Source organism: Pelmatolapia mariae, linkage group LG15, assembly GCF_036321145.2.
Source record: "Pelmatolapia mariae isolate MD_Pm_ZW linkage group LG15, Pm_UMD_F_2, whole genome shotgun sequence".
In the NCBI taxonomy this organism is placed as follows: Eukaryota; Metazoa; Chordata; class Actinopteri; order Cichliformes; family Cichlidae; genus Pelmatolapia; species Pelmatolapia mariae.
The window spans coordinates 10724284-10732559 of NC_086240.1; the positions used below are offsets into that span (position 1 = coordinate 10724284).

Sequence of the window (8276 nt, forward strand, 5' to 3'; positions counted from 1 at the left end):
ATTGAGTGTCACACCGTGTATTCTTCTATTTCAGGCTCTGTCTAGCTGTGAGAGGCCCATTCTACACACCCACTCCCCTGCTGGCTTTTTCCACCCTACATCATCTTTCTCCATCCGTCTCCTCTCGCTTTCATTTCATCCCGGTTCAGAGGATTAGTGTAAAACAGGCACATTCGTCGGCGCCCGCCTCCATCTCAACCGTCCTTTGTCTTCCTATAGTCTTATTCTGGGTGCCATTCTTCGGCACGCTGGACCCCCCTTCTACACCCACCCCCTCACCCCACGTTATATCTTGCTGATGCAGACCTTTCGTAATCTGTGGAAAAAATAAGTAAAAAAACTGACTGTTTTACACCCCCCCTCCCCCAAACTCTCCACTCCTCCCCTTCTCAACCTCTCTGTTCTCTTGAATTTTTCTTTTTTCGATAAAAGGAATTCAGGGGGCTTTTGACAAATCCTGGAGTCTGGCTGGTCTTCCTGCATTTTTTGGGAATGGTTGAGTCGTGCTTCTTGTAAAGAGGATGTGGCGGAGGAGCGGTGTTTCCTGACTGATAAGGGAAAAGCCTCTCTCCGTCAGGATGTTTGGGCCTGGCTGGGCCCTGCATTAAAGAGTCAGAGTGAGGGAAGGGAACCCGCTGTTCAGCAGCGGGAGGAAACGGTGCCGTGTTGATTAGCATCTTACTTACCCGTCTTTACTTATCCACTATTTTTCGGGGAGAGTCTCTGTCAACCTGGCCTATTGTACCTTGACCACAAACATAAAGACACATCACACAAACATACACAATAATGAGCTTAAAGCAGGCTTGTTATCCTGAAAACAACAGTTGTAGTGAGCACACGCACTAACTCTGACCCCTATAGTTACCCACAGTCAACCACAATTGTGTATTTTCTGACACAGCTCGTGGCAGATGTGATAAAACGCGCCAGAATGACAACATTCATCATATACTCGTCTTTGCAGCCGGCTGGTATTGGTGTTCATTTCTCTGAGGTTACATCATTACCCTCTGTAGCTGCAGGGTTTAAAACGCTGTGGAGGGTCAATATGTACGCAACCATATTCTGGATGTCGGACGGGTGGTGCCCCAGGCATTTAAGGTGAGAAGGGAATCGCTGATGGGGCGCAGCCTCACAAGTGTCAAGGTCAGCTCGGGGTGCTAGTGCAGACTCCCTTGGTAAAGATGACCAGCAATGTCTCAACAATCAAATCCACCACCTCAGGGTGGGACGCCGTGACAAGGACAAAAACGCAAGCATCAACCGAGTATCATCTGACATAAATTACAGAACAAAGCAGAAGTTTGTTCAGAATGAAGGGGGGTGGTTTTTTTCAGTGGTAGTAGATTTCAGCAACAGCTAAAGGGCCTAATAATATACACACATAAATACATAAATATACATGAAGTAGTTTTCCTAAATTACAGACACAGTCCTGGCTTTTTATTATTATACAATACATTTTTCTAATTAATATTTTTTTCTCAATGCTTTATTTAGCTGTTATCATTTAAAACAGGAATGTCAAACTCATTTTACATTGTAGGTCATGTACAGTAAAAATCCTGTTTCTGTCAGTGCAGAGAAGTTTAACTAAACGTTTAATCATTGAGATATTTTAACTCCAGAAAAAGAACAACAGTTTCAAGAAATATCTCACTTTTTCCTCATGATAAAGAAGTGCTGCTTTGGGCTTAACTTGTAAGAAATACATGTGTAAAATTACTTTCCAGCAGTTATAAAACAAAAACCGTTTGTTATTTGACAGAATGTGCCCTTTTTGTTTTTTTTCTTGTGAACCCACTGCATAAATAATACATTTCTATAGTAAATGGTGAAAAAAAACCAGGAACTCTCCATCATTTAATTGATTATCTGTTACTTTCACTTTGGTGTAGGACGAGTGGAAATAAAAGAGGTATCAAAGCAGATACAGATAAAGTCTAAAATATATTCCCTCCTTGAAAATTTCCAAAACTGTCCAGTGGACCAGTTTGGCGTCTTCGGTGGGCCAATTCTGGGCCCCAGGCCTTATGTTTGACACCCCTAATTTATAGGTTCAGCTTATTTGAATTTTCATAAATTGAGAGATACATAGCTTCCATTTATGAAAGTGGTTTAAACCAACAAGTTCAAATTCCACACATATGCAAATAACCGTGCTAAAATTAGTCTGCATTAGTCAAAAACATTCCAAGCCATGCTGTTTTTGACTAATGCATGCAGCCAGGTAATAAATAGCATTTTTTTTTTATTTCAAACTCATCTCCACTGCTAAACTATTGCACACCAATTGGTTTGAATTTTGCATTGATAATGAAGTGATTAGCATGCCAGCGTCACTCCTGTGAAATTCCCACAGAAGCTACATAATTTGGATTGTTTGCTGAGATTTCTGGATTCTGCGACTTTAAGGCTCTGGGAAGTTACGGGAAACACTCAGTTTGTCATCTTCAATTTTTGTCCTTGCTCGAAGTTGACTCATCAGCACTCTAAACCTTTAGTCAGAGCCATCTGCTGAAATCCAAAGACGGCCATTGCTGTTTTCCCAACTGCAATAAATCATCAAGAACGGAAAGACAAAATGACGTGTCAACCAGCAGTGGTGAACCATGTAAATTTTAGATTTAATGCACACATGCGCAGTTAAGTTTTTCCTCTTACAGCTGATTTCTCCACCCCGGCCGAGTTTAATAATACCTTTAATTTGGTTAATTTGATTTTTGACACATGTGCAGGACCACAAATTTACAATTTCAATGATTTTAAGGATATAGACTGAACAAACAAAAGAGGCTCCTCTTGTTATTTCTCTCTGATTGCTGGCTGGCTCAGCTCCAGTCTCAGGTCAAGCCCATGGAATGAGTCTGTCAGGTAGTCTGTTATGTTTCCTATTTCCTCCTCTGCCGTCATGTCACTTCCCTGGGCAAACAAACAACTCACTGGTCCAATGCAACACTAACTGTCAAGGTAACAGAGAAAAGCTTGGTGTGGGTGGACGGGGCCCAGAGCTTTCGCAGCTGTGTAAAGTATTATCCATCTGCTGGGACCGAGGTGATCAGTGATCACTTTGAATATTGTGTCCTCTGGAGGAACTGAGGAGGCCGGCTGTCTGGTTAGACTAAAGTCTATTGTGTAGCTAGAGAGGGAGCGTCCAGTAACGTCATATTTGGATGATGAACATTTGCGCTATATGACGATGTTAGCATTAACTATAGGCCAAAAGGATGTGGCTGATTTGTTTTACGTGACTAAGGCATACCATGGAGACTAAGACGCTCTTTAAACCTACGTCCTGTGTAAAAATATAGTGCATTTGAATTATCTAGCTGCTCCTGCTGAATGCTGTGTGATCACACGTGACCTCTCCTCAAAATATATTTCTCTTTTGCTGCTCAATGGAGCAAACTTATTGTTCCGAGCAATTCTGAGGGAATTTTCCCGCAAAGCTTTGCGAGCACACAAAACAGCAAACCCATTACAACGTCGTCGTCATCGTCAGCGGTAAATGCACTGAACTTTCCACCAAATTAAACTACTCTATGTGACGGATAAAGACACATTTACATCAGCAAACGCTAAATGTTGTTGGAGTGCATTTCCAGTTGGAGTGTGTTACAGCAGCATAATAACCTGTTTACAATTTGTACTTGGCCCCGAATCTGGCCAAAGGAGGAAAAAGAAGGGAAAACACACACACACACAAACAAACACACACACACATCTCACAGCAAGGGATTATGGGTGCAGCTATTCTTCATCTCATTGTGGCTCAACAACAGGCAGAGTGTGGGGTGGCAGGCAGGCGTGTACGTCGCCGGACGAAGAATGGACCAGACTCGTCGAGGGACAGGTGCCATGTGGCAGAGGATGTGCGGGGACACAGATGGGGACCCCTGGAAAACTTGGGGGACTGAACGAGCAGCCAAGGGCCTCCCACCCGTACCTGTGCTGTGAATGCTGCAGCTGAACGGGATCCGGCACCTGTTCTAAGCAGATACAGACGACCAGCAAAAGCACAGAGGGAGGCCAGCACATGGCTGCCAACCCGGGGAAGGAGAAGGCTAGATTTCCATTTACCTATAAGCACGGCCTGATTACCAAATCAGCACAGGCGGTAAAGCTTGCGCGCTACTCCAGAATGTACAAAAAAAGGATTGAAAAATCTTTTTTTTCTCCTCTGTGCATTTCAGTAAACTTTTATGAGCGCTTTCAAAGTGTTTATTTAATATCTCAAAGCAGAAACAGCACAGAGAAATCAAAAGGTATGAAAACTTATGCATACTACTACAGATGGATTTTTTTTTCCTCACATGAGGTTTGCAAAAATGCAGAGCGTGCCCTATTTTGCAGCCTGGCCTGCATTGGTGCCTCTCTCTCTACTAGCATGGCTTGCACTGGTCTATAGCACGTATGCTGCAGCGCTATCTGGCTTGTTTTTGACTGCTGCAGATTTTCCCTGGGGTGGTATAACTCTTCACCTCAATGTGGAGGAGGATGTTCCTATTGTGCTTCCTAATTGCAATGTGGTTGTTCCATTTAAGAGATAGAACATGCTTATCTGTTGTGTGTGTGAACTCAAACCGTGTGTGGGAATAAACGGGGTGACGTTACCTGTGCTGATCCATGTTTTCATTGTGCTAGTTACAATGTGGATTGCAATGCTTAATTTTTTGACAGCTATTTTTAATTGACACTTGTGATATCCAGGTAAATTGCTAATTTCTAATTTGGAAACCCTAGAAATTGGTTGCATATATTTTTATGGTTTTGTTTTCCCTTTATACACAGTTATGTAGAAAAAAAATATTTATATATAATAATAATAATAAAAGTACTGTCCAAACATAGGAACATAGCTCTTTTTAAGTGAAAGGGCAGCATGCCTTTGAGCTTAAATCATGCCCCATCCTTTCCATTTTAGGAGGCCCACATACTCCATTTGTAGCTCTGGCTGTGTTCTCTTGCGCTAACAGAGTTTACTCAGCACGCATCCTGAAAAGCAGACGCAGTAATGATTTAGATGAGTGATGTTATAAGTTCAGCAGTGTGAGAGAGCCCCTTTTAACAGCTACTGGGGAGGCTAGACAAAGCAAACCAGCAGGCTGTCTGATGACAGCTTGTGAAACACGAGGACGGCCATTAAGGTTTGATGTTTCAGCACTTATCATTCATAAGATGCATGCAGTTACATCATAGCAGTGGTTACAATGTAACAATCAAAGAATTTAAAGGCATTTTGCGCTGTTTTAATGATGAATGCATGCAAAAAAAGAAGAAGTAAAATATGGTATCTGGTGAGGGTCTTGTAATTATTCTGTTAAGTCTGGGCTTATTTTCCAACAAAAGGAAGATACCACAAAATATTAAAAATAAAAGCCATGTTTAAAACTACCAGGACAATCCTATAAAGAAGTTCCACTATCGCCATCAGACTTCCCAGATTCCCACACTGGATTAGGATATAAGTACTCAACAGTCTAAACCACTGCAAGTGCACTACCACAAAAAAATGTTCTTACTCTTTAAAATTAATAAAGAAACTTGTGTATTTCGTGTGTCTAAAGCTCTACCAAGCACATACATTTTGCATTTAAGAGAAATAGTTTGCAACCCTGTAGCCCAACCTATGGACTTGATGATTCTGGATTAAATGGATTAAATTTTTCAGTAGCAAAAAACCCCCTGAAAACTGGTCAGTTGCATCTATAATATTCTTTACTATCATCGAAATCATAAAATGTGCCAAATCTACATCTCTGGAATCATATTTAAAGTCTCCTTCGCCCAAGGCCTGGAAAGCTTTGTCTCGCGTGGCTGATCAATGATGCAAGTTCCTGTACACAGGAACAACAAGCATCGCTGTATCGCTGCTTATTCAGAGATGAAGTACGTCATTTCTGACACACAGCATTTCCCGTGCCTTGATGTGTGCTGTTTACGCTTAAAATTTCTGTGTAAGACTGCTTCTGACTGACCTTGGCAGAGGGTAAGTCTGGCATAATTTCCATCCTCGCTCCCATTCCTCTGACTTTACTCTATGGCTTTAATATTCGGGATGTTGTTGATGTCTGAGCTTGAAGGAATCCCTTCCTGCTGGATGCTCGGCCCTGTTTCCTTAAAGACTCAACATCAAAAATGACACACATGGAAATGAGTCACACAGTTGTCCCAGGAGTTCAGACACTTGAGCTAAAGTACCATGTTGACAGGTTCAAAACAGGATATGAGCTGGATGGGTCTATGTTTATTACAGATGGCAGAATACTTAAAGAGCAGTGATAGCTGAAAGCTCTGATAAGCAAATTAAGCAGCTCGAGTCACGTACCCACTATGAGCTACAAGTGCCCACACAAAGGCTGGACTGGAAGTCACAAACCATTAAGGCTAATAGTCTTACAGTAACTTACACTATAGTTCAATTTTTTTGTTTTTTGTTTTTCCAATGCAGAAGTAACTCTGTTACAGTGTTTGGCATGCAAACTGGCAGCAGGCTCCTTGGACACTTAAAATGTTTCTCAGTTCCTTAACAACACAGAAAAGCAACAAACGTTTGCAAATATTTATATCTAGTTTTTGCAGAATCACAGCTCTTTTATGCACATTGCACACACTTTAATATCACACCATTTACACTCAGAAGGAGCAGAATTCTCAAAGGGTTAGGAACTTTGATAAAAAGGACTAAATAATTATTATATTCATTATATTCATCCAACACAGCCAACGAATACAAAACTCAGTTCATTTTTTCCCTCTACCAATTTAGTGGCTCTTCAGTTTTAATGCTAATTAGAGCACAGCACACTCCCCCTTGTGAAAAATAAATTGCCTTTCTTTTGAAACAAATAGCAACCTTCTATCTGCTTAGCTTCTGTCCTTCCCATTGAGGAAATCCAAATAAAAAACGACCTACCTGCTAATTTACAGAGACACGTTTAGGCGTCCTACCGAAGTGTAGTTTTGTCGGCGTCAGCCTCTAGCGGACATGTGAGGTACTGCAGGCTTAAGCCGTTTGCTCATCCCAGCACTACGAAGCCCCGGCTACGTGTGTTTATGTCTATCCTGTGGGTTATGCTGCAGATTGTATTCGTTAATGGTAGATTATATTCCCTTGTTCGGGAGAACAACGGGTTTGTGTTTAGGTTTGCTTACACAAGAACGGCGTTATTTTAGCGGAGACGTCAGTTTCCTGTAGCTACGTCTGCCCTAATCATCTTATAAAGCAAGAGAGGTAAATCATCAACGTTCCCGCCATTGTTAGATTCATATTACACGTTTTGTGTTAATATTCAAACATTTATAACTGACAGCTGTAGCATTAGGCGGTATGCTTTTATGATTCATATGAGACTGCGAGTATACCGCACGTAGTTGTCAGGATGGCCGAGCGGTCTAAGGCGCTGCGTTCAGGTCGCAGTCTCCCCTGGAGGCGTGGGTTCGAATCCCACTTCTGACATTATTCCTTTTTCGCAAACTTCGTGCCCTACAATGTTCAAAACAAGGTAGAGTATTTTCTCCTCCCAGTCTCTGTGGTCTGAGAGGAGAACGTTTTTCACACTTACCTTTTAGCACAGTGTAACATGGTTTTTCATCACAGTATAGCTTTAAATTAGAAAAGCTGAATAACCATATTTGTAACTATTCTCAAAACAGTGTTATGTATTTATTTTTTAAAAAACAGTCAAAGTTTAGACTAGGAAAGTAGTGGGGATTATATTTCCTGTGTATGGAATCCAACATTCAATACAAGGCAGGCTCAACGTGTTAAACCTGTTATTTATGCTTGTGTCTGGGTGCATATGCGGTAATACAGCATATTTAATAGTGAATACACAGTGTGCCAAACAGGAGTTTTCACACAACCTTTGGTACAAATTTTAAATCCTGGGTTTAAGATGAGGATCCAGGGTTTAAGGGAAGGCCCTTCGTGGACCGAGGGTTTTTAAAATTGTTACTCAACAGGCTGTGCAATCACACATTAAAGTCACAATGGGGTTGTTTTAGAGGTAACTCGGTATAGGAACAGGTATGGCTTTCTATGAATCTTACTGAAGGATGCCTCCTCTTAAAATTCAATTAATATTTAAATAGATTGTCTATTCCTTTGTGAGATTTTTGCTGACTTACTTTTTCTTGTAAGTCTGGAATTCCAGATATCAAAGTGTATATATTGCTATAAATTTAATAGCACAAAAAGGAGGGTTATCATTGGCTTTAACTTTTTCTTTCATGAATCCAAAAGCTATTAGAACCACTGATTGATTTATAGC

General features: G+C 41.2%; 1 non-coding gene across 1 annotated transcript; it reads left to right on the top strand.

Annotated features, from left to right (window-relative positions):
* The first annotated feature begins 7379 nt into the window (after positions 1-7379).
* On the top strand, positions 7380-7462 carry trnal-cag (transfer RNA leucine (anticodon CAG)). The gene has a single exon. It is a non-coding gene; the product is annotated as a tRNA-Leu (tRNA).
* Positions 7463-8276: the final 814 nt, after the last annotated feature.